Consider the following 18245-nt stretch of genomic DNA (forward strand, 5'->3'; position numbering starts at 1 on the left):
ATCGTAGCTGACAGTTGATGTGGAGCCAATACAGAGCGATCGTTTGTAGCACATTTTTTCGTTCTGACTGGTTTGCAGTGCATGCGCTGACCTTCGTGGGGACGGGTGTGACTGGGCGCTGCTAGTTAACGGTGAATGCGCCGACAACCCGGAACAAATGTGATGCTTTGGTTGGAGCCATCTGGACTACGAAGATCGGCCCGAGGCCAATGGAGGCGATGTCTCATATATTTCATGCGAAAAAGCTCATGTCAGTGAGTGGTAGACTGACCAGCTCACAGTGCAAAGATAAAATGCTAAAAGTGTGCACACAGGCACATGAATCACAGTTTAATCACTCATATGAGTCGCTGCAGAGGGCAGCGGGTAAAACCATGGCGAAAAATGGCACGAGACGGCGTCTATGTCAGTCCAGTCTGGCGCCATAGGGTTATGCTCAGCATAGGATGGTATAAGCCGCAAGGACGACCGTTGTGGACACGCTGGAGGGTTCTGAGCCTCCAGCTGCTGGAGTGATCTGTAACAGGTCCGCGCTGTCTCGAACGCGTGACCTCGACAGGCCACGACGGCGTTCTCCGCCGTCGAATGATCAGCAACGGCTGTGCTGCTGCCTGTGTATGCAAATTGACTGAAGGAGCTGTTCACGGCTGTTATTTTGTCTGTGTGGAGAGGGCTGGCGGCCTTCGCCGAGGTATGTTCAGTTATCCCTAGTTCGGTATCACCATTCACTGATACCGAACTAGCGTTATGAACGTACTGCGCGCTGCACTGAGTTGGAATAAGCATGTGCCCTCAAGACCTGAAGGTCACAATGGACATGTCAAACACTCAACCACTAAGGACCAGCAGTACACTTATTACAAGCGCGTGCGCGTGTAGTCTGTACGGAGGCCTTTCTTGCATACCATTACAGTCAGGAGTACCGTTTCCCATTTCTTTGAAGCTTTGGCTCCAACTCCCCAAACCCTGGGAGAATGGGTCAAAGCCGGAGTAAATCCGTTTGTTGACGAATTTTAGGTGTAGGTTTCATAATTTTTCACGGTTCCCCAACTGACTTGTAACAACTACTTCCCTGCTCAGAGAAGCCGATATTTTCAGGCCGATTGCCTTTCAGCCATGATAGAGAAGAAATGAGAGCTATCTTCAATCTCACGTCATCTCATTTCACGTCATTGCTGCAAAGCTGGTGCGTCCGAAACAGTAACCCATTAGTCGATGCAGAGAAAGATGAGAACGGCGGCAGAATTATACTTTGGCGGCCTTGACTAATTTGGAGCGTGGAGGTAAGGTGGCGCGAGTGTTCCGCTCATAGACGCGCTTCATGCGAGACGGCTGGATCGTGGTTAGTTGGAGGCTCTCAAATTGTCCAGTGAATAGGAAGAAATTTAATGAAGTGATAACGTTGGCTCCGGAGAGTCGCGCCAAGATCTGGATACCCTGAGGATACTAGTTAGCTGTCTTCCCATTGCAACCTCGGTCATAGGACAGGTGAGCGCTTCAGTTTTGTTACGTCACCATTGCTGATATATTATATATATATATATATATATATATAATATTTCCCATAAAGTGCTTAATCTCGTGTTAAAAATGGTTCAAACTCATTACTAAAATCACTCCTGCTCAGCATCACCTGTAAACAGGCTCCCAAATTGTGCGCACATTTCAGACTCATAATGTTCTAGGTCAAAAACTTGCTAGCCAAATTGCTTGAGAAGGGGGCTGCAAGTAGATATCACTTACTATGCAGAGATCCTGTAATGAAAGAGTTTGCCTAGGCATGTGGATTGTGTTTTGGGCTAAATTTACTTCCTGACCTAGAAGATCAAAGGTGGCTGAAACTTGTGTCAGCAAGACTGCTTGTGTCATGGTTCTTGAGCTACCATTTTCATCATAATTCTTTTAGTAGAATCTGCCAAATCAGTCAAAGTTAAGGTACCCTTAAGTAATGGAATACATAAGACTTTCAGAAGGATCAGGAACCTATAGCCATGTCCCCCTTGACATGATAGCTCTAGGATTTCTCAGTCATTGGAAGGTTTTTTGCTATATGTGTTTGCAACTCAGCTCACATTAAATGTCTCAGAGCCCAGTTCCTCATTAACTTAAAATTCAACCTCTGCCTGCTGAGGGAGTATCAGAGATACACACCAATGGAAGACACCCTTAGTTCCAAAGGTGGACACACATGGAGTCAGCTGATCCAACCCTACAGACATAGAGTTCAGAGTGGCATGAATAGCACACTTGAATATTATTTGAATAACATTTACAGCTAGGTGATATGTGGCTAAGTACATAGCTATTGATCACACTTTCCATCTTAAAATAAGACCAGCCTATTTGCTATACACACTAGAGCATCAACAGCAACATGGTTAATAGCACAGTGCATCAACTCTAGCTATGCATTGCTATGTCAGCGCTGATGACTTGCTTGTAAGCAGCCACATACTTGGCCCCTTACCTCTTACTGAGTCAGGGCCTGGGCTGCAGCATCACACCTAAAGAAGTGGCTTAATCACTCCAAAGTAAGGAATGGATCTCCATTGGCTAATGAATAATAGGCCTCAGGAGTCTGTGGACTTAAAAGACATGCTATAGGTACTAGTAATGATACTAGGTAACATCTATAAATGTGTATTGTTAAACTATTCACCAAACACAAGATGAATGGTAGCATAGCTTTGGTGTCATAGTGAGGTCTGGGCCTTAGGACTGTACCAGACCATAACAAATTATGTGACTGCATAGACCTTATGGCACCAGAAGCAATGTCTTAAAGACCTCACAACTTTGATGTTTAAGGCCTAGGACTAAGGTGGCAGCTGATCACAATAGGCTGATTCTGTCTTGGTTTTGCAATCATAGGATGGTCTTGGAGCTGGGCAAGTTATAGATACCAGTTTAAGCCAGTGACAGCATGAGACCATCTGCTGAAACAAGCTGTGCAACCAGGCCATATCGCCATGAGACCATAAATGGTAATCATGTATGCAAATCAAAGTGGCAGATGCTTGTGGTCCAGAAGATGTAGGTCAGGCTTTGCCACTGCACTCTGGTCTGTAGAGGGTGAAGTTAATGGTAGTGACATCAGTCAGGGTATGGGAAAGTGCTACTTTGGGCCCATGCATATTTGGGTCACTTGCAGTGGAGGCAGTCAGGCTGGTAGCAGGATTGGGCTCACAGTCAGCTAATTTTCAGATTTACATGATAATGGATTGAACTTGGATATTTTAATCTTTTGTTGCTGAAGCTGTGCCTTGGGATCAGGCCACTGTAATTTCATGTTAGAGCCAGCATCAGCACTTTTGGAGATTGGGAGGGGACTTCCTTACAGTCTTATGCTGGCACCCTCCATGCAGGCTGGCAGGGGCCTCTTAGGTTGGCATCCTCCTGGTTTTGTTACAGGGAGTGTCTTTTTTAGGGAGAGGACAGCGGATGGTCTTGTTTAATATGCCAGGTAGTCTGATAGTCTGAAATATAAGTCCATAGGTAGTCTGAAAAGCCAGAAAAAGGCCCACTTTTCAATCAGGCACAGCCCATTTACAGCCAACAGCCCTGCCCTGGTGTATGGCATGTATCCACCATTCACCATTGTCTAATTGTGTTACAGTTAAGATATTATTTGAACAATAACATCATAGCGATTTTGTGGGGCATCCAACAGTTTGACTGCATAGCGTTTATCTCGCCTCCTTGCATTTACCTTCCAACATGATGCTTCTTGCATTTCAGACAGTACATGCATGAACAGAATGGCGCTCTCCCACGGTTGTCTGTCGCGCCTCGTTCTGCGAGATATCTGGACGTCGGGCATGGCAAGCAGAGGTCTCGCTACGTCTGCGGTCGTTCTGCGGAAGACGCGATGGATGCCGACGGCACCCTCAAAGCTGTACAGAGTGCCGACGCGGCCTGAGATCCCTGCAGACGAAAGGGAGGACATGAAACGCCTGTACAACAACTACCGCACTGCGATGAAGTCTTTGAAGTAAGACTGTGGTAGACAATTCAGTGTACTTTTCACGAACGATGTTTGGTGGTCACGTTGCATGCTACACGGGGCCGATGGTGTGCAGTGTGCTGCAAACGTGGGCGCATGTCTGGATTCTTGTAGAATTCCCCCTCCGGCCATCAGCCAAGCTGGTCGGTGTATAAACGATTTTGGTGAGTCCATGCATCACAGTAATAATACGCCAGCATACGGTCTTTTCTAGCCGACAGCATGTGGAACTGAGCATGTTTGGCAGGCCTCAGATAGTGTTGTTCGCCACAGCGGTGGAGCTCAGATGACTGCCGCAGCTTACATTCGAAATCTGACGCCCGACCGCCGCGAAATCGGACTGAGCTGATCCCGATGTACCGGCCGGCGATAGGCCCGATTATTGAATCAAACTGCGGAGCTGTGCACGCATCATTCAATGATGTGGCTTGTATCCAGAAACCTTGAAGTTTTATATAACATCCTATTCACTTAAAAGTGCTCTATTTTGGACCTAACTGTCAAGGGACGGTGCTGCTTCGTAGGCTGTCACTGAAATTCATTGCATGAGATGTACACAGCTCATCACCGTTAGGACATACAGAGTTATCTAACGCGCTGCATACTTGCTGAATATTAGTTCAGTGAATTCGTTATTATGTCAGGCGTCAGCAATTTTTTATGGAATAGGTTTTACCAAGCAACCCTATGATTTACTACAACAGTTACTGACGAAATCTATGTAACACTTATCTTTGTCGTGGATTGGTTAAACAAAACCGTGGCGAATCATGTTAGGCAACTACTTGTATAGTGAGTAGTGAGGTGCATTTCCTGCTGGGTGGGAGTATTCGGCGAAAACGAGTTGGTTTGTCCTGAAATATGGCATTGTGTCAGCATATGAATCCCCGCTGAAGTTAATGGGCACCAGGGCCTTCCCGACCGCCCGTGTTCCGACCCGACTTCCGCGTCCTGGGTTCGGGAACCGGGCATGGATCGGCGCCCGTGCCTGCCGCCCCCTCTGACCGTGCCGCGTGCCCTGTCAGGAGCTACCTGCGCCAGGACTGGGAGCTGCGCCAGAGCAACCGTGCCCAGCCGGGTCACGTGCTCTCCCGGAGCAGGAGGAGGCCGAGCACCGACAGCTGATGGCGTTCAACGACGCCGAGAACGCGCGCATGGCCGCCGAGGGCGGAACAGAGGTGGGTGCGGCGCGGGACGCGTGCACCGCGCAGCGCACCGGCTATCGTGTTCGCCGCGCTTGCATGTCGCGGAAACGTTTGCCGCAGTTGTCTGGATTGTTCGAGTTCTTGCCACACTCTGCCATGGAGCGCCGCGGCTACACCGGCCGCAGAACGGCCTCGCTCGCGGCCAGCGTAGGTGTGTAGGCTGTCGTGCATGCTTGTGCGTGACCCCTCGCCCACGTGGGGCCCGTCCCGGTGAACCGGAGGCCGACGGCGACGTGCCCCGCAGGCTGGCCGAGCAGACCGAGGCCGTGCGCCGCAAGGTGGCGGCGCTGCAGCAGGCGGCCCTGGAGCAGCAGAAGAAGGACAGCCAGCGCGCCGTGGAGCTCATCCGCACCCAGGAGGTGAGATGCGCGCATGGCGCGGGAGCGTCCGGGGGGCGTCTACCCGCGCCTCGGCTGGCGCTGGGCTTTGGAGGTGCGGTGGAACCGGGCGAAGCGGCTTGACTGATGGGGACTTCACACGTCCACGTGGACCATTCTGTGTGGAAAACGGCATCACAGTGAAGCGCCGTTGTGAGTTCACTATTGACAAGTGCGGTTTTGCACTCATTTGTCTCGCTGCATAATGATACAGCGTAGCTTCATTGCCTCATAGATACACGTGTCTGCCGTAGTGATCTTATCTATAGTGATACAGGCGAAAACTTGTTTTCCCCTTTTTCCGCATACGAGTTTGTCTTACAAATGGTGAAAACGATAAGCGTCTTGCAAATCATCATCATCCTGATTATCCCAGAAGGATTGGCATGAATCGAAATGACACGCGCCGGAAAGCCCGTCGTCCCACGCTACGTCACAGCATGGTATGTCCGGGAGTCGCGTGTCCGCTTCGTGTCCGATAACATCAACGGGAACATTCTGCCCGTCACCACAGGAAATTTCGCGCATGTACATTCCTCGCGACAAGCTGGAGGAAGAGATAGAGAAGGCGCTGGCCGACGAGGGGTCGACTACAACTACGCCATCGACAAGGACGGCACTCGATACGAGGGGCGCCTCGCCAGGGCCGTCCTAGCTGAGCCGAAGTCGTGCCGGCGGACCCGGCGCGCCCGCCCGAGTGTGACGCGGGTCAACAAGTCCGGACTGGGACCGGGCGACGGCGCCCCAAGCCGCCTCTGTTGGGCGTGGGGCGCCGCCACATTGTGCTACTTTTAGGAGCGTGTTTTAGATGAATTGTGTCTACGTGATACTTATGTGCGTGTAACCGTGCGGCCTGTGGAATACAGAGGGGCACGATTTGACTTGTGCAGGGCATTTGAAATGCGTTAGAAGTGACTGGTTTTGGGACATTTGATTCTCAACTTGTGTGATTGGGTTGTTGGGCTTGACTTCGTGTCTGCCACCCTGTCCTAGAGGTACGCACAGTCCAGGTTTAACATCAGAACCTTTGTGGTCCCCCAACATTAGTTTAAGGAAAGCTTTGCTCCCCCTCCTCCTCCCTGTCGGAAAAGAATGAAAGAGTCATCTTGCCCCAGTCCCAAAATTCCGCTCTGCCTCCGTATTCTCTGGGACTTGGAGTCACGATTTGATCGTGTGGGCACGATTATCCATTTCAAACCAAGCGGATGGATAAAACGACGCAGCGTGTAGGTCGCTGGGTCCCCATCTCTGACGCAACCGTCTCGTCACTTTCTGCCGAGAGCGGGAGGCGGGCGTCATCGGTCCACCCTTCACCAGCTGCTCGGTGCCGGCGCACCGGCCGCCAGGGCCGTCGTCTGACGGTGGCTTAGTCGGCGATCCTGGACCGTTGCGAAACCACTGCCGTAAAACGACGACGCATACCAGTCACAACGATCATTGCTTTATTGCTAGCATTGTACACAAATCGATGATCCGATGACCCCACCGCACCGTTAGGCGTGATATTCGTCAACAGTAAGTCGCGAGTGCCCGTTCGATCGGGGCACAGATGGTTAAAGGCGTCAGAGATCACTGGAAGAGACGATATTATGGTTGAGTATACAGCCATGACCCAATGCCGCTTCGGCGACAGAAAGAACACAGGAGTTAACGGACGGCCGCGGCACGACCTATGGCGCGGCACGTGTGCCCTGTCGTTACGGTACGGCGATATTACGACCATTTGTACAATTCTACGGCCGTAACACACTGGAGAAACTTCGCACAACCCGATCAGGTCCCTCGGGCTGTTCTCATTCGTGGCTTATCAGTTAACGATCATTGCTATTTCTTCCGCCACGTGATGTGCTCGTAGCAGAGTTACAGGTATCTACGTGACCAACTCCAGTAACAGTTGGATGTGTACATGCCTTTCATTGTGGCACTTGGTAGACTGTGGCACGCTGAGCTAGCGCGCGCCGCCGGCAAGCTTCATTCAAGCCAGTCGGGCGTAACAAAACAACAGCATCAGCGCCCTGACCTCAACTCGAGGGTAGACGCAACATCAAAACAGCACGGGAGCACCAGCTGGCTCTTCGGAGTCAAACCAGTCTACGGAGGCATTTCAAGAGACTGTCACGGTCGCAGTATAGACAATCCCTTGAGGAGCTTTCCGTAACAGATCATTCGCCTCAATCATTTCCACGCAGATTATCTGCTTCTGAATCTGCACAATTTGGTCGCATCAACAGTCCCGGTCCAGCACTGTTGCTCGCCGGCATGACAACCAGCACCGCCGCCGGCATACCACTTCCCACGCGGACCACGCATCAGCGCCACTGCTAGAAGTAGGACCACGAATCTGACTCGTCAAATGCCACAAAGAAGCCGAGGATGGTGAGGAACATGACGACGTTTCCCGTCAGCACCAGCGCGCAGGCGCCCCACTCAATCACTGGGACCTTGAGAGGCGCGTGTGCAAGCACAATAGGCAGGCCAAACGCGGACACCACAATGCCTGTGGTAAGGAACACCGCCAGCTCTGTGCAGGCGTTCCCAGTACCCGAGTCCTCCGCATAACGTCTGGCAATTGTGTATGGCAGGGGTGCCAGAATGTAGAAGATGATGACAAAGAATGGCCACCAATTGTTGTAATCTGGCAGGGCACATGCAAGCACCATGAACATGATGCCCAGTGACCCAGAGAATGCCAGCAGGACCAAAGCCTTGACACTGCCAGCCATGATGTGAGAAAGCTGCGGCCCACGAAGTCTCAGGAATGCTTGCGGTCAGCTGAGAGGAGAAGCACATGTTAGAAACTTATTCTGTGCAGTACCTGGGATGCTTTCCACTAACATCATTTACAAAACATGAAACCACATATGTGCTACCATTGGGTTGTTATAAAGGAAATAACCTGATGCAATATCATTTTTGGCTTATGCACATATTTGCCAAAACATTTGACACATACTTCATCATTTTGCATCAACTGTAGTATTCCCTCTCTGAGCCATGATAATGATACACCTTTGGTCTTCACACAGGCTCAGTTGTGGAACAAGAATTTAGCTGTTGATAAATAATTGGTATAGACCATGCATCATGTGATAATTGGACAGGTGGCTCTGTTACACTACAGCTTAATGCATATGCCAATCTGGTAATAGTTCACAAGCTAGGGATTTATTGGGACACACTCATTTGTGGTGCCATATTTTCATCATCATTATTAAAAATATCTAGCCTGACCATTCCGACAAACACTTTGACTACGGGATATAGTACAGGGCATCTTTCTAGAATAATTCTTAGACACACAACATTGTTGTCAAATCCTCAGAAGCACATACCCTTCTGCACCCAGTACATGTACGAGGCTTGTTTTAACGTCGCGATTTCAGGCAGTAGATGCTGGATGGCAGGCAGCGATACGCGATAACAAGGCACTAGCAATGGCCAGAATATCTCTAGGCAACATAGAGTTTACTATGGAGCAAATACACACAAAGTTGTACACATACCTTAAAAAGCTCACCACCAAAAACTGATGGCGCCGCTCCTCACTTAATCCTCGCCCGCGACCATTGCATACCCAGCCGCTGGAGGCGTCACTTTACGCTGCAGACTGTAGGCTTCCGGACCGATATGGTAGCTCAAATTGAAAACTTGTGCACAAAAATATTGCGCATAGGTAGAATTAGACACTCACATGATTATTTTCAGCGGCGCTCCAAAAAATTCCAGGAGGCAAAATCTGTTTTAACTCTAAGATCGAGGCGAGGCAATGGTCCCTGGGTATTAAATTAAGCGCAATGCTGATGTGAAAATTTTTAAAACAGCTCACAGTCACTTGCCAGATGAGAGAATCATTGTCACGAACGGCGGGGTGAGGCCGCTGAGGTGCACGAAGCGCATTATCTGATACATGGGTCATGGGGTGACATTATGTGTCTATGGTCACAAGATCTAAAGGCACAACAAAATGATAAATAGAGAGTTCCCTGCAACGGTCATGGGAGGTCTAGTACGGTGACTAGTGCCTCAAAAGGCCGCAGCAAATATCACAACGTTGTATTTTGTCGAAAAAGTCACTATCACATGAACATCATCTGCCACGCTATCACCAAACTGTAGAAATATATCCAAGACGCTTCGAAGACGGGTAGGCCTATCCGTGGTGGTCTTCATTAGCCTGACATCTAGTGGTAATAAATCTTACCTCGAGTACAAAGCTCTCAGCAGATGGTAGCACAAGTAACAAAGGAGTGACGATTCTGAATAATGCGGCCAACGTTGGCGTTACGGGCGATACGGCAGCGGAGGGCGTCCAATCGCCACGGTTCTCCCAATAACTTTTGAGTGCCATTCATAGCGTGTCCCAAGGCCATTACATAGCGGTGCGTTGCGTTGTGCTGGGGGTGCGACGTCTTGTGGAAATGAGTGCGGGGGTAGTGGACGTGAAGGGCTATTCCTAACTGATTGATGCAGAACTTGTGATGTCTGGTCTTGGTGGTGGTGAAAGCATCCTCAGATAGCTACCTTGAACAAAATCTCCTCGGCTCCCAAGGTAAGGGAATTTATTGAAAACGATGTCGATCGCATTTCTGGACTGCGTAGTCATTGGCCATGATTAAGCCTAGGAAATCTAATGGACATCCTGCGAGGGTAACATGTGGTCTGCTGTCATCCAAATGCTGAAGGGTAGGTAACATACTTAAAAATAAAAAGTGCTGATTGGTTCAAAAAGTTGGAATGATATTCTGCCACTGGCTATTTCTGGAAATACAAGATGTTAAAAGGTGTTGGTCAGATAAGTCCTGCTGTCAGAAGGTGTCATCAGTTTGGGTTGAGTGACTGTTTGTCTCTGCTGTCAGCAACTGGCACCAGACTTGAACTGTAATGGATGAATAGTGTTGGAAAAAATTGAGGTGGCAGGAAAGATCCTATGTGGATAACGTGACAATGCCTTGGATGACACCAATATACACAAACTTCTGTTTTTGGGATATTGTGAAAGCAAGATGGCAGGGGCAACAGCTGACAAGTATTGTATATTAATATACTCCAACAGCGGGAAATGCATATTAAGTTGGAGCTCAGTTTATTAACATAACTATACCAAATCAATTGTGTTCTAGCATGTGAAGGTCAGCTACATGTGATTCTGCATATGTTCTCATGCAAGGTCAACCAGTGGCTACTCACCTGTATAGGCCATTGTTTTACTGCAGAATGTGCTCCTTAGAAGACATTAACATAACCTACATAGGGCTCACCCCACCTTATTAATTGAACAGCTTAACAGTGCTGCATTCCCAAGCATAGCCCTGGCTTTATTCCACACAATATTTACCTTAAGCTGGAAGTGACAAGCATTACCAAAAATCAGATAAGAAAAAGTGTTCACCCTGGTCTGCACAGTAGCATGGTACCAGCATGGTTCCACGGGTTCAGCTGTGCAGACAGCTCATAAGGTGTAGCACATAAGGTGTAGCACACATCCATGGTGTCCATGGCAGGACACATGGTGTACTGAACCTCTTACCTGTTTATGCTAAACCCAAACCAGGCCAGATGTTATTGATGTTTCAAATTAGTTTGGTGTGACAACGTGTTTTTGGAATATGTGTGCCAGAGAGTATTTTTGCAACATCACAGTTCCGTGCAAAACTGGTCCTGTGCTCTGAGATTGGTGGTGACTGCACCAAACTTTGAGCACCAATTGATGATGTATATGTGCTGAAATCATTACTACATGTTTTACATTTTTGTGGTATGGCTCCAAAGCAGCACACTGCATTGCTCACCATTGGAAGACACTTGCCTTTACAGATGGCAAAGTTTTCAGGGTAATATGAGCCAAGCATTTTTGTTTTACTGTAGACACCAGAAAACTGATCATCCTCATTTCTGTTCCATTGCATTCAGCTGTGTACTTCATTCTTGGATTGTATCACATTTTAGCAAAACCTGGTGATTTGGAAACCATTGTTGTTTGTGCCATTCAGTTACAAGCTGAAATACCAAGCATGAAATGATAGCAGTGGTTATACTCATTACTTTCTTGCAAAACAAAAATAAAGCAATTCATATTGCTTTTTTACTTTAATGCTGCTTCTGGGGGTTTGGCTGGTAAATGAATATCAAATTTTAGTGGCGGATCTGCCAAGCTGGCAAACGGACGATCTCACCAGATCAGGGTCGTTAACCCTGAAATAATTGTATAACATGAACTTAGTTACTGTGTAACCCATCCTACTATGTGTTTACTGGCTTATTCATAAGCCACATTAAGTCCCCAAAATGAGCAGTAAGGTATTTGTGCATGAACACAAGTTGCAGACATTATAGCTCATAAGATATAATGCAGATGACATAGCCATAGCTGATTTATGATGAGAGATTCTGACACATTGATCTTACCTTAGCCTATATGAAAGATAACCAGTTGTTTGACTGACAATATGCTATTCACAGTGGTGCACAACTCAGCTACTTTACTTTGTCAGACCCAAATATGCTCTTAGCTTAAATTTCCACTGCATCATATTTTCACTGAATTATGAGCATGTGTGGAATTAGCCTGAGTTCAAATTGTTAGTTGTATCTTGCCAATAACTATGCAGCTTAATGATTAATTTACATGCCCATGGAGCTTCACATCACACCCTTATCCATCATGAAGGATTAGGGGTTGGTGCTTGCTGGTTAAGCATGTTTTTCAGTGGATGTTTGGTACCCTTGATTTTGGATGTGCTCCTGATGGTCCTGCACTAGCAACTGTAAAAAAGCTGCATGACTTCAGTGTATGTGGGTATCACCTGAAATGGATGGAGGACTTCCTGACTGGGAGGAGAGCAATGGATAGTCATTAATAAATCCAAAGGCAGTAGGCCTCCATCAGCAGTGATGCTCTTCAGGGGCTGCTGCTGGTGACAGATTATCTCATCTCTGAGTGAGTGAGTGCCTTGTGCATAAATGGGAGCATCTTACTGCTCTCAGGTGACACCCAGCTGTATCACAATGTGGTAGGCCAGTCTGGGATGAATCACAAGCTATCTGACCCCAATTGGTTGAGTGTTTGCGCTGGCTCTTACCTGCAGACAAATACAGCACATAAAACCCTGGTCATTGCAAGGCCCTCATCATGCTCACTTTTATGGCGCCTCTATGCATGCAACATCCATGTCACAGGTCCCTTTAGAGAAACACGTGTGGATCATTGGGATGATGCCCTGGAATGCTGCAAGCAAGCGACAGCCTCAGTCACCAGGCCAAATAGGCACGGGACATCACTAAGCAGTCTTTTGAACACATGGAGTGTGAAACCATGTCACTCTATTATGCAATCTGTGTGCTTTTTAAGAAAGGCTTTCACTCCGCTCAGGCTTCAGTGGGTTCTGACCACAGGTGGCTTGACCAGGAATAATTTTTTATCCCAAGTTCAGTGACCAGGAGTCAGCCTTTGCAGGCTTCAAAGACATGGATGTCTGAAAGCTTCAAAGCCTGTCATTCAGCCAGTAGTAAAGTGGGATGGTCACAGGACAGGGCCATGGGCGACTGGACCTGGTTGTCTGAAAGCTTCGAAGCCTGTCATTCAGCCTGCAGTAAAGCGAGACGATCACAGGCAGGGCCACGGATGACTGGGCCAGGACTTTTGAAGGCTGTAAGGCTGTCATTCAGCTGGGAGTAAAGGGGACGATCACGGGGCAGGGTCATGGACGGCTCGGCCATGTAGTAAGGCCACATATGATGGTCATTGACCATTAACTGCATTAAGGCAAGAAAGACATTTAATTATTTTTTCATCCCTTTCAGCTAAAAGCTTTTTATTGAGAGTAATCGATCTGTTTGAAGCGCGCGCATGATGAGGGGACACGTGACCAGAACAGAGCTTTAAAATGTCGAGTTTTCTCGATAGAACCAATGCTTGCTTTACAACAGCGTTTTACCAATGCCTTCTGGTATCTTAAAGGTTGATTGTTTTAAGAACTTTCAACGGCTTCGGGCCTTGCTTGCTTCTGTGGGTCTCAGAATATGGTCCAATGGGCCTTTTTCTTGAATGTATCGTGGCTGACGCTCCAGAGTTTTGCAATGCATCCTTCCAACTTTGCAAGCGGCATCTGACTTGAAAGGCTTACATTTTGTCGTTGTCACAGGAAAGTCATACATTTTGAGTTATTTTTCCACGGATAACTATATCTGTAGAGCATCTACACTAGGAGAATCATTTCCCATGACACAAAGTTGACAGCCGATCTCGGTGAGACGCTTGCGCGCGACTCCCGGCGACCGGGCTCGTGACCGACTCCGCTGCCGACAGATGCACCCGACGCGCCGGCGCAAGAAGCGGCCCAGCTACGGCGTGCGCACGGCCGAGGTGCAGCGCGGCGCCAACGGGTTCGGCTTCACCATCTCCGGCCAGGCGCCGTGCCTGCTGAGCTGTGTGGTGGCGGCCAGCCCGGCGGACGCGGCCGGCCTCCGGCCCGGAGACTACCTGCTGGCCGTCAACGGACAGAACGTGGCGGCCAGCCTGCACGACGACGTGGTGCAGCTGATCGGCGGTACGCTCACCACGCTCCGGCTGCAGATCGCCGAGAACTACTACACGGACAGCTCGGAGGACGAGGCGTGCCTCGCCTCGCGCAGCAAGCACAAGCTGGCGCACCGCGCACGCCACCGGCACGGCGCGCCGCGCGCCGACCGCCGGCGGGGGCGGCGGTGGCGGCGGCGGCCACGACGGCGGCGGGCGCGGCTCGCCCGCCTGCAGCTGGGACGACGACGAGCCGGCGCGCCGCGTGCCCGGGCCGCCGCCGCCGCCGCGCGACCCGGACGGCTTCCTGCAGGCCGACGGCGCCGGCGCCCGGCTGCCGAGCGGCGGCGCGCCGCGTCCGGCCCGGCGCCGGCCACGGCGGCGAGCGGCCGGGCGCGGCTGAGCAGGCCGTCAGCGGCCTGGTGTACCCGACGCTGCAGGAGCAGCTGCAGCGCGAGCGGCCGCCGGAGCAGGACCCGGCGCTGTTCCGGGCCGTCGTCGGCTACCTGGGCACCATCGAGATGCCCAAGGAGAAGGACGTGGCCGGCCTCCCGGCTGCAGGCGATCCGCAACTGCATTCGCCGGCTGCGCGTTCCGAGAAGAAGGTGCACACGGTGGTGCTGATGTCGGTGTTTTCCCCCAGCCGTGTGTCGCTGTCTAACACACACGGCTGGGCGCTGGCCGTATACCCCGCCGACCGCATCACCTTCTGTGGCATCTACGCCGACGACAAACGCTTTTTCGGCCTGGTCACCGTACACAAGCACGACGACATGAGCGACCAGAGCCAGGACGAGTCGTCGCCGCCACCCGTGTCCAGCTCGTGCCACGTGTTCATGGTGGACCCGAAGCTGGTAGCGCATGCCGACCACGCGCGCCGGGCGCGCACGTTTGGCGTGCAGTGCGCCGGGCCGGCGGGGCGGCGCCGCGCGCTGCCAGGCGTTCCCCGACTCGGCCGAGCCAATCCTGCAGGCCATCCTCAGTCTGTACCGCAACCGCGTGCTGCCGGGCATGGCCGACCCTGAGCTGCAGCCGGCATCGCCACAGCACAGCAACACCAGCAGCAACTCCAGCAATAGCGACTCCGGCATCGGCTTCCGCGACGACGGTCACCCCACCGAGCGCATCTTCGTGGTGGATGTGGAGCGCGAGCGGCTGCGCATCCACCGCGTGGGCAGCCAGGGCGTTATGGGGCCGCGCCGCCGCCGCCACCGCCGCCGCTGCTGCCGCCGGCCGCGGCGGCCGGCCGGCCTGAGCGGCGCGCCCAGCCGCTGCAGCACTCCAACAGCTGCAAGTCGTCTGAGTGCAGCTACGTGCGAAGCCTGGAGGACCTGCGCGGCGTGGGCGCGGCGGGCGCCGGCCGGCCGTCGACGGCGCGGCTGTGGCGCGGCTCCGACACGGAGCTGGCGCGCATGGTCAGCGGCCAGGAGGCGGGTCGCTTCGTGCGCTCTCTGGAGCGGCACACGGACGAGGTGCGCACCGACCCCGCCGGTCGCGCCGTCGCCGCTGCAGCAGCAGACGATCCGATGGTGAGTACTAATACGCCCAGGCGGCGCCGGCCAGCGGCGCGTTGGTGCTAGTGCTGTTGCTGTTGCTGGTGCTGGTGCTGGTGCTGGTGCTGGTGCTGGGGTGTGATGGAGTTGTCAGGCGTGAAGTGAGATGAGGTCGCAGCTACCGCGGACGTTTTGTTACATCTCATCGCATTCAGTTGCTGTCCGTTTCTTTGATTTATTTCCCGTGCAGTGTGCAGTTCCTTTTCGTTGTCTGCCTTAATACCTAGTCCGCCCGTCCGTGTCCCGTTCGTATCCCGTCTCACCCAGGTAGGTGAAATAATACGGCATCCCATGGGCTTTTGTCGAACGTAGTAAGGACATATAATTTTTGATTGTGCTATCACCGGTAGCTGCTGTCGCTGAGTTGCCTCGATTATACGCTCATAAATTTCAAAAGCGCGTGCTTCTAATGATCTTATCACACCAAATTCAAAGAATGCCGCTTTGTTCCCCTGAGCCGGCTGTCCTTGCTGGCTGTGACGGAGGCCAGCCTTCTCTGTCTGCTGGACAGACTTCGCCTAACAAGGGCTTTGCGGTTCACTAGGGTGCATTGCGAAGGGCGGTTCTGACTTGAAATATTGACTTTGTGACGTCTGCTCAGTTTGTCCTTTATATCCGTAAAGCAGCAAGCTTTGTTTCTCTTTTATTTAGCCGCCACAGCCAAAACAAAATGAAGTGTCATTCTGGCTTCATACACTTAGGATAACCAGCGAAAACAAGATTACCGTCTTCCGCTCTATATTATCAGTCTCCGTTCCTCGGTGTATCTCGCGATATTTCAACCTTCTGTTTCCGCCCCATCTTTCTCTCCTTTTCCATTCTTTTCCGTTCCTTTTCATCCCCCCTCTCTCCCTCTCTTTCTCTCTCCCTCTCTCCCTCTCTCCCTCTCTCTCTTTCTCCCTCTCTCTCTCTCTCTCTTTCCCTCCCTCCCTCCCCCACCTCTCTCCCTGTCTCTCTACCTCTCTCTCCGCCCTAGATGTCTCTCCTGTCTGGCCCTCGCTCCGCCCCTGCCTCCCGCTTCTCGCCGCGCCCGTAATGGCCGGTCAGTCGGGGCGTGCGGCCGGCTCGGCCGGGGTGACGGCCTCCCTCTCGGCCGCCGCCGCCGCCGGGCGGCACGGCTGACAGGGAGGGGCACGCCGAGTGGACTAATGGGCCGCCGCTGCAGCCGGGCCGGGTCGGACCGGGCCGGACCGGGGTCGGCCCTTCCGTTCGCCCACCGGTGGCCCGCTCCCGGCCGCGCCCAGCCGGGAGGCACGCTCTGCTGCGCTCCATTACCCTGTGGGCATGATCCCCGTACGCTGGCATGTGATGAAGGGCGAGATTTCACTTTCCTTCGTTTAAAGCACTCTCAGTTCTGGATCCTTCCTGACAAATTGTCTGTGTATGGACATGAACAAAAAAGGATCTTTGTAACAATTATTGCCGGGTTTTCTGCGAACCACGCAAATGATATAGTGATCACGCAATGCAACTGGGCTTTCTTGAACATTTTATTGGTTTGCAGTTGGTTTCGATCTTCGCGTGGCTACTGTGATTCATATTCCATTCTAGTCCTACGTCGGATATACACGGTCGGATAGGCGGCAGTGACGACTCGTTCTGGCTCTGGTCGCGCATGTCCTGCCTGTGTCGGGTGGCCAGGCCGAAGTGGCGCTTGTCGTCGTACATTCCGCCGTCGCTGAGCGATCGTGTCACATGGGCCATTGAGGTCACGGCTGCAAGGTGTCTGATAAAGCATGCTCACATGTCTCCTATTGTTGGAGCTGGTCAGCGTTAACCCGGGTGCGACATGTTTACGGAATTTGACATGACGTATCAGAATTTTCTCTAAGCTCATGAATGATAACTGGCCTTTTCAAACGACCCAACTGGCACCTTCAGCATGCAGCCGCGTCGTTGATCGCTCCTGTCATGAATTTAACGACGTGGTGAACTGGGCTGTCGACCCTACGCCGCGGCACGTGACGCCGATTGCAGTGGCCTGCGTCACTGCTGAGAACTGACGGAGCATGCCGTGCCGTCCAGTACCTGGAGCGACCGTGGCCGAACCGCTCGCACCACGTGCCCGGCTTCTGGGGCGGAGGGGGAGTGTTTGCGTTGGCCCCTCGCGCCGCGCGGCCTGCCGTGCGCAGCGCGCATCTCTGCTCTCCAGCACGCCCACAAATTAACGACCGCATTCCTCGACAGTGGGCCGCTTTCAGAAACCGTGCACGACCCTAATACCGCCGTGCTCGCGCGGGCAGAACCATCTGTGGGTAGCGTGGCGTACTGCGAGTTCCATGGCCGGCCGCCCCCGCTGGACTGCTCCTCTCGCGTCGCCCGTCCGCCACTTTCCGACATTTGTCTCACGGTGACGCCACGTCACCGGGCTGCACCTGCAGCGGCTTTATTGACGGCTGGTAGCTGGCATACATCGGCGGGTCGGCCGGCCGTCTGGCTGACGGCGATGCTCCGAGCGTAACCGGTCGGCGGGCCCCAATTACGCTGCAGCCGGCCCCAATTGCCGGCCAGTTCCCATGGCCGGCGTCCTTGCCGGGCGTCGGGCGGCTGCCGGCCGGGCCGGCGCGAAGGGCCGACGAGACGCGCCGAGAC

General features: G+C 52.1%; 2 long non-coding RNA genes across 2 annotated transcripts; both read left to right on the forward strand.

The window, feature by feature from the left end:
* Positions 1-1307: 1307 nt before the first annotated feature.
* On the forward strand, positions 1308-5100 carry LOC119113060 (uncharacterized). The gene is made up of 3 exons (XR_005095817.1): positions 1308-1488; positions 3739-3991; positions 5029-5100. It is a non-coding gene; the product is annotated as an uncharacterized LOC119113060 (long non-coding RNA).
* Positions 5094-6170, forward strand: LOC119113061 (uncharacterized). The gene is made up of 3 exons (XR_005095818.1): positions 5094-5181; positions 5453-5567; positions 6100-6170. It is a non-coding gene; the product is annotated as an uncharacterized LOC119113061 (long non-coding RNA).
* Positions 6171-18245: the final 12075 nt, after the last annotated feature.

This window comes from Pollicipes pollicipes, unplaced genomic scaffold (assembly GCF_011947565.3).
Source record: "Pollicipes pollicipes isolate AB1234 unplaced genomic scaffold, Ppol_2.1 Scaffold_7261;HRSCAF=8764_pilon_pilon_pilon, whole genome shotgun sequence".
NCBI lineage: Eukaryota > Metazoa > Arthropoda > Thecostraca > Pollicipedomorpha > Pollicipedidae > Pollicipes > Pollicipes pollicipes.